The 6,466-nt window shown below is 46.1% G+C and overlaps 1 pseudogene; it reads left to right on the top strand.

Moving 5' to 3' along the window:
* The first annotated feature begins 328 nt into the window (after positions 1-328).
* LOC147123231 (uncharacterized) lies at positions 329-1,616 on the top strand (annotated as a pseudogene).
* The last annotated feature ends 4,850 nt before the right edge of the window (positions 1,617-6,466 follow it).

Here is a 6,466-nt window from a genome sequence, read left to right as displayed (position 1 = left end):
CCTCTACAGTACTCAGTGTCCTACCAAGAAGATCGCGCATATCGACACAGACATCAAGCTTCTACAGAGATGCAAGAAAGCAGACAAGATCCCGAAAGGACTACAGATCACGAACCCACTCAATTCGACCTACAACACAGACTACGTTCAGAGACTCTGCTGTCGTACCTCTCGCACACTCCTCAACCATCTCGTACACCAGCTCTACAGCAGACGCTGCAACCTCGAAACCAAGATAGAGTCCATGTTCTCAGCCTGTGCTCAGGACACAGCAGACCAGCTACGAGACAACGCCAAACAGAAGAGGTAACGGAACTACGCTGCCTACATGCACACCAAGAACAGGAAGCTTGTGAAACTCGGCATCAACACCAGCAGTAACCAAGCCCCCCCCGGTACCACGGTTGAAACCACAGGGTAGTCCATCGTCAACTTGTCCGACCACACCCTTCAACCAGACGAAATCGAAGTTCTCAGCCGAGGGCTCAATTTCTGCCCCACCACAAAAATGGACCCCATCGGTCTCGCGGCAGACACAGAGGAATTCATCAGGAGAATGAGGCTCCAGGAATTCTTCCACAAATCCCAAGATGTCAGCAGTGAACCCAATGAGACGATCAATGATCCTGAACAGCAGACAGAGGGATCCGCAGTGCAGCAACCGAAGAAGAAAGAGTCAAATTGGACCCCTCCGGAGGGTTGCTGCCCTAAGCTCGACAAGTATTCTCAAGCTGTCAGGAAATGCATCAATGCCAGATTCATCAGCCGCACTCACAAGACAGTCCAGAATGTCACCCGAGCAAAATGCAATTCCATCCATGCTCTCAGGAACAACCGCAACATCGTCATCAAACCAGGAGACAAAGGAGGAGCCATCTTCATACAGAACAGAACGGACTATTGCAAAGAAGCATACCGACAACTGGACAACCAGGAACACTACAGACAGTTACCCGCAGATCCGGCCAAAGAACACACCCGCCAACTCAACAGACTGATCAAGACCTTCGATCCAGACCTTCAAAGCATCCTATGTGCTCTCATCCCACGTACTCCCCACGTGGGAGATTTCTACTGCCTCCCAAAGTTACACAAAGCCAACACACCCGGACGTCCTATCGTATCAGGCAACGGAACCCTGTGTGAGAACCTCTCTGGATACGTCGAGGGCATCCTGAAACCTATCATACAGGGAACCCTCAGCTTCTGTCGCGACACTACAGACTTCTTACAGAAACTCAGCACCCACGGACCAGTTGAACCAGGAACACTCCTCGCCACGATGGACGCCTCGGCACTCTACACCAGTATCCCCCACGATGACGGCATCGCTGCGACAGCCTCAGTACTCAACACCAACAACAGCCAATCTCCAGACGCCATCCTACAACTCATCCGCTTCATCCTTGACCACAATGTCTTCACCTTCGACAACCAGTTCTTTACCCAAACACACGGAACAGCCATGGGGGCCAAATTCGCACCCCAATACGCCACCATCTTCATGCACAAGTTCGAGCAAGACTTCTTCACTGCACAGGACATCCAACCAATGCTATACACCAGAAACATTGACGACATTTCCTTCCTATGGACCCACGGTGAAGAATCACTGAAAAGACTACACGATAACATCAACAAGTTCCATCCCACCATCAAACTCACCATGGACTACTCCTCAGAATCGGTTTCATTCTTGAACACACGAATCTCCATCAAAGACGGACACCTCAGCACTTCACTCTACTGCAAGCCCACGGACAACCTCACGATGCTCCACTTCTCCAGCTTCCACCCTAACCACGTTAAAGAAGCCATCCCCTATGGACAAGCTCTGCGAATACACAGGATCTGCTCAGATGAGGAAGAATGCGATGGACACCTACAGATGCTGAAAGACGCCCTCGTAAGAATGGGATATGACACTTGACTCGTCGATCGACAGTTCCGACGGGCCATGGCGAAAAATCGCATAGACCTCCTCAGAAGACGAACACGGGACACAACCAACTGAGTACCCTTCGTCGTCCAGTACTTCCCCGGAGCGGAGAAACTACGCCATGTTCTTCGCAGCCTTCAACATGTCATCGATGATGATGAACACCTTGCTAAGGCCATCCCCACGCCTCCACTACTCGCCTTCAAACAGCCATCTAACCTCAAACAGACCATCGTTCACAGCAAATTACCCAGCTCTCAGGAGAACAGTGTAAGGGGTTTCCTCTCGAGATCACAGAGGTTTCTCTCGCTAGAGGCCACTCTCTCTCTTTTGCACAGTAAAACCTTGAGTCGTTCGACCCACTCACCCCTTAGGTTCTAGACACTGGACTTGGGTGCAGGAACTACAATGTAGAGAAAACTCTATACACCAGATTTAATGAAAATGAAATGAAATTTTATTGCATAAAGGAAGAAATCAAACTGTAAACCAATAAGGTACATGGGAGGGCAAAACAAATCATCATACTTTACTGGCTAAGATAAATACAGGCATATTATTCTTTACAAAAGTCATCACGAAATGGGGAAGCACACGGAACATCGAGGGACAACAACTCATTGTTAAAAATTACCCCTTAATTGCCCACCCCCTTAAGCCTATCTAGATCAGATTGTGAGGGGCCAGAAACATGCTCACCAATCCAGTTGGAAAGTATAGAGTTTTGAAACAGGTCTGCGTTTTGATCCTTTCAGGCGTCCTGTCTCCACGTGGTCAGTGCTGCGGGCTGCGACACTCTCTCTTCTTCCTCGAGGTGAAGGTCACGGGCAGGCTGGACACTGGCGGGGACGGAGACCACGGTTAGAGGGGTCTCTAGCTGACTACCATTTTCAAATAGGTTTCTTCTGTGGGGCTGCTGCCCTTTCGCCTCGTCAACGGCCCGGGGTTTGTCGATGATCTCCCGATGGTTACCCCGGGGCGGGACGCAGACTCGAATCACCTTCTTGATGGCTGCCTCGTTTTCTTCTTCTTCAATCCTTCTGAGCTGGTGATCTGTGAAGGAGGATGATGAACCTCCTGATAGCTACCAATGGCTACCCCGGGACTCCAAATATACTTCTCAAGAGAAGCCTTTATCTCCCGCCAAATCAAGGTTAGTCTTTGTTTAACTTTTGGCGGGCTTGTATCACAACGGGGTAGTTATTATATTTAAACTGCTTTCGGGATGGCCGGTGATGGCCATCTCTGGTCTGGAATGACCTTGTATTGTTTTGAAGGTCCTCTTGATGTCTTTAATGGGTCTTTGATGCTCCCCTTATATGAATATAAAACTGTTTCCCTTTGTCTGGGTAAACATTTAGATGGCCTTTATCTACAGGCCGATCTGACTGGCTCTGCATCCAATCCATATGCATGTGGCTGTATCTGGTTTCGTTTTCTCCAAAATGACCTTCCAGAACTTACTGCGGGCTGAATCCACAAAGGCTGTCTGGGGACTGCAGGAACCATTTTACAGTGTCCAAAAAGCTAGTCACGGGATCTGGCGGCCATTTTATGTGTCCCTTTTTCGGGGCTTCTTTTAAAACAGTTTTAAAATCATGGCCTCTTCTGCCAATAGACCCTTATGTAATAATATTCAATTTTGCGAATCTTACAACAGCGACCACGACACCACACAACTCTGCCATGGCAAACGCTGCAAGACATGCCAGATCATCAACACAGATATGATCATCACATGTGAGGACACCACCCACCGGTACATGGTACATACTCATGTGACTCGGCCAACGTTGTCTACCTCATACGTTGCAGGAAAGGATGCCCCAGAGCATGGTATATCGGTGAGACCATGCAGACACTGCAACAACGGATGAACGGACACCGCACAACAATCGCCAGGCAGGAGTGTTCCCTCCCAGTCGGGGAACACTTCAGCAGTGAAGGACATTCAGCCTCCGATCTTCGGGTAAGCATTCTCCAAGGCGGCCTTCGAGACACATGGCAACGCAAAATCGTCGAGCAGAAACTGATAGCCAAGTTCCGCACTCATGAGGACGGCCTCAACCGGGATCTTGGGTTCATGTCACGATACATGTAACCCCACCTGACGTAGAGTCATCCAGACTCGAGTCATCGTTGGCTTGTTCTCTCTACACAGATGCAGCCCGACCTGCTGTGATTTCCAGCAAAAAAAAATTCTTTTAAAAAAAATTTTTATATTGTTTTTTTTTTTGTTTTTGTTTTTCATACAGACCCCAGCATCTGCAACATTTAACCCCTTGTGACCCAACCTCATTGTTCTTTGATGTAATGTTTTCCTGACTGACCTGTTTGGACACCATCCACATCTTTGATTGCTGTGATAATCTCTCTGCCGAGGTGTGATAAAGAGCAGTTAGAAAGATTACCTGTAATCATCTGGCAGTGTTCTCTGACTATATATGCTGTGTATGTATGCATCTCTTCACTTCACCTGACGAAGGAGCAGTGCTCCGAAAGCTTGTGATTTCAAATAAAGCTGTTGGACTATAACCTGGTGTTGTGTGACTTCTCACATTTGTCTACCATTTAATGTGTATTCCCTTTCCTTCTTAGCCCTCCCCAACTGCATTACCTCACACTTCCCTGGATTGAATTCCATTTGCCATTGTTCTGCCCACCTGACCAATTTATTGATGTCTTCCTGCAGTCTACAGTGTCCTTCTTCAGTATCAACCACGCAGCCGATTTTAGTATCATCTATAACCTTCTTAATCATATACCCCATTTTCAAGTCTAGATCATTGATATATACCACAAAAAGCAAGGGACCTAGTACTGAGCCCTGCGGAACCCCACTGGAAACAGTCTTCTAGTCACAAAAACACCCATCAACCATTACCCTCTGTTTCCTGCCTCCGAGCCAGTTTTGAATCCAACTTGACATTTTGCCCTGGATCCCATGGGCTTTTAACTTCGTGACCAGTCTGCCATGTGGAACCTTATCAAAAGCCTTGCTAAAGTTCATATACACTATGTAAAATGCACTACCCTCATCTACACTCCTCAAAAAATTCAATCAAGTTTGTCAGACATGACCTTCCCTTAACAAATCTGTGCTGACTATCCTTGGTTAATCCGTGTATTTCTAAATTAAGATTTATCCTGTCCTTCAGAATTCTTTCTAATAAATGTCCCACTACCGAGGTTAGGCTGACTGGCCTGTAATTACTCGGTCTATCCGTTTCTCCCTTTTTAAACACAGGTACCACATTAGCAGTCCTCCAGTCTATAGAATTTTGGAAGATGACAACCAATGCATTCTTTATTTCAATGGCTACCTCTTTTAGTACTCTGGGATGCAGATTATCAAGCCCTGGGGATTTATCATCTTTCAGTCCCATTAATTTCTCCAGCACTATTTTTTTACTAATACTAATTTCCTTTAATTCCTCCTTCTCATTAGACCCTTGGTTCCCTAGCATTTCTGGGAAGTTATTTGTGTCCTCTTCTGTGAAGACAGAACCAAAGTATTTGTTTAATTGCTCTGCCATTTCCTTGTTCCCCATTATAAATTCTCCTGTTTCTGACTGTAAGGGACCTACATTTGTCTTCACTAATCTTTTTCTTTTTACATACATGTAGAGCTTTTACAATCTGCTTTTATGTTCCTTGCAAGTTTACTCTCATACTCTATTTTTCCCCTCTTAATCAATCTCTTGGTCCTTTTTAGCTGGACTCTAAACTTTTCCCAATCCTAAGGCTTTTTCTAGCAACTTTATATGACTCCTCTTTGGATCTAATACTATCCTTAATTTTTTTTGTTAGCCATGGTTGGGCCGCTTTTCCTTTTGTGTTTTTGCACCAGAAAGGAATGTATAACTGTTGCAATTCATGCATTCGTTCTTTAAATGTTAGCCATTGCTTGTCCACAGTCATGCCTTTTAATAAAGCTCCCCAATCTATCATAGTCAACTCACTCCTCATACCATCGTAGTTTCCTTTGTTTAGATTTAGGACCCTAGTTTTGGATTGGACTACTTCACTTTCCATCCTAATGAAGAATTCTATCAAGATGCAGTGCTGCAGTGTCTTATTATTATTATTCTGCCCCCTTACTCTCATGCATCAGCTCAGGGACAGGTTGCCCGGTGCCTGTTGTTTATTATCTGAAAGCAGAAAGGTACAAGAGTCGGGTTATCATGAGGGGATGGTGGGGGGCAAGCAAGATATGCATGCATACAGCATCAGCAGCTTGAAAGTGAGAAGAGATTGTGGGATGAAGGGAAGTGGGATGTGAGAAGAAGTATTAGGAATGACCATACTGTTGTTATCCCCAAGGGATTTAAACTCGTCAGTTGTCACGACCTCTATGATCAGCCACTCAATTATGTCCAGCACACTCTTCTCCACTTGGCTGGGGCCATAGATGTCAGCCTGCTCCATCCAGTTATGTGTGACCTTGGCCTGCAAAAGAAAGAGAAGTGTGTGAGTGAGTGTGGAGTTTTTTTTAATTAATTTTTTTATGGGGTGTGGAGGTCGCTG

The sequence above is a fragment of the Somniosus microcephalus genome, chromosome 2, assembly GCF_052327205.1.
Source record: "Somniosus microcephalus isolate GS21.2 chromosome 2, FLI_Smic_1.0, whole genome shotgun sequence".
NCBI classification, from domain to species: Eukaryota; Metazoa; Chordata; class Chondrichthyes; order Squaliformes; family Somniosidae; genus Somniosus; species Somniosus microcephalus.
The sequence above is the reverse complement of the archived record's forward strand: the minus strand, read 5'-3'. Positions and strand labels throughout refer to the sequence as shown.